This window comes from Crocuta crocuta, unplaced genomic scaffold, assembly GCF_008692635.1.
Source record: "Crocuta crocuta isolate KB4526 unplaced genomic scaffold, BGI_CrCroc_1.0 scaffold684, whole genome shotgun sequence".
NCBI classification, from domain to species: domain Eukaryota; kingdom Metazoa; phylum Chordata; class Mammalia; order Carnivora; family Hyaenidae; genus Crocuta; species Crocuta crocuta.
In genome coordinates this window covers 133,705-134,725 of record NW_027527830.1, presented here as the reverse complement: position 1 = coordinate 134,725, position 1,021 = coordinate 133,705, and positions in this window count along the sequence as shown.

The window sequence follows — 1,021 nt, the reverse complement described above, 5'->3', positions numbered from 1 at the left end:
TTTTTCCAGCACAATTCCTAAATGCATTAGTTATTAACAGCATAAACCTCTAATTTTCTGTATTTATTGATCGGTTACTACAATATTCTCTAAATCAACCTCTCTGCCTCCAGACTGCAACAGTACAACCCATTTTATATATTCTGGTTTTAAGCATTACTATGTACTTTCTTTTAAAATTCTGTGACTCTGTTTTTGATGACATGGCTTGCAAGGTCTTTCCTTCTTTAGTCTCTTCTTACATTCAGCTTTGTCTCTCATTACTGTTGCTTTCATAGTATACTTCATACTACTGCCATTTTCCCTTTCATTCATTCATTCATTCATTCATTCATTCATTCAATAAACTATTGAACATTAAATAAGTCTTTATTAGCACCCTCTGGGAGATATGGTATATTTCAGGTTTTTAATATTCACCAATCAATGGGATAGCCATAGTTTCTACACTGTCTCTTCCACCTATTATTTTGTAACAGTACAGTGCTGGTAGTTGTTTATGTGTTCATTTTCCCCACAGTTTGGAAGGCCTTGAAATACAAGATTATGTCTTAGTCTTCCTTAGATGGGCACTATCAGAAACAGAACCTTACACCGAGTGGTTGTTCAGAATCTGCTGGTTGAATGACAAAATATGAGTTAACATGTTGAAATGAACTATAAAAATACCAGCAAAAGTAAGGACCTGTTTGCTCCTGACCACATTTTGGTTATTTATTCATTCATCAAACGTTGATAATCACCTATTTTATGGCAGGTTCTTTTTTATATTTTTAAAATGTCACTTTTAGCCCTTACACTGTGGGCTCCTACTGCCAATGTCAGTGTGTGTAACATAGTATTTGGGACATGGTGGATGCTTACTATGTAATTGTGAATTGACTGAAAATACCCACCAAAGAGGAGAACTGGGGTACAGATTTGGGGCCCAGAAGAGTTTTCTGGAGGTAGTGGCAAGAGGTAATTAAACACTGAACTTTTAACAAGAGTAAGGATTATTTTTATTATTGAAACTTTTTGT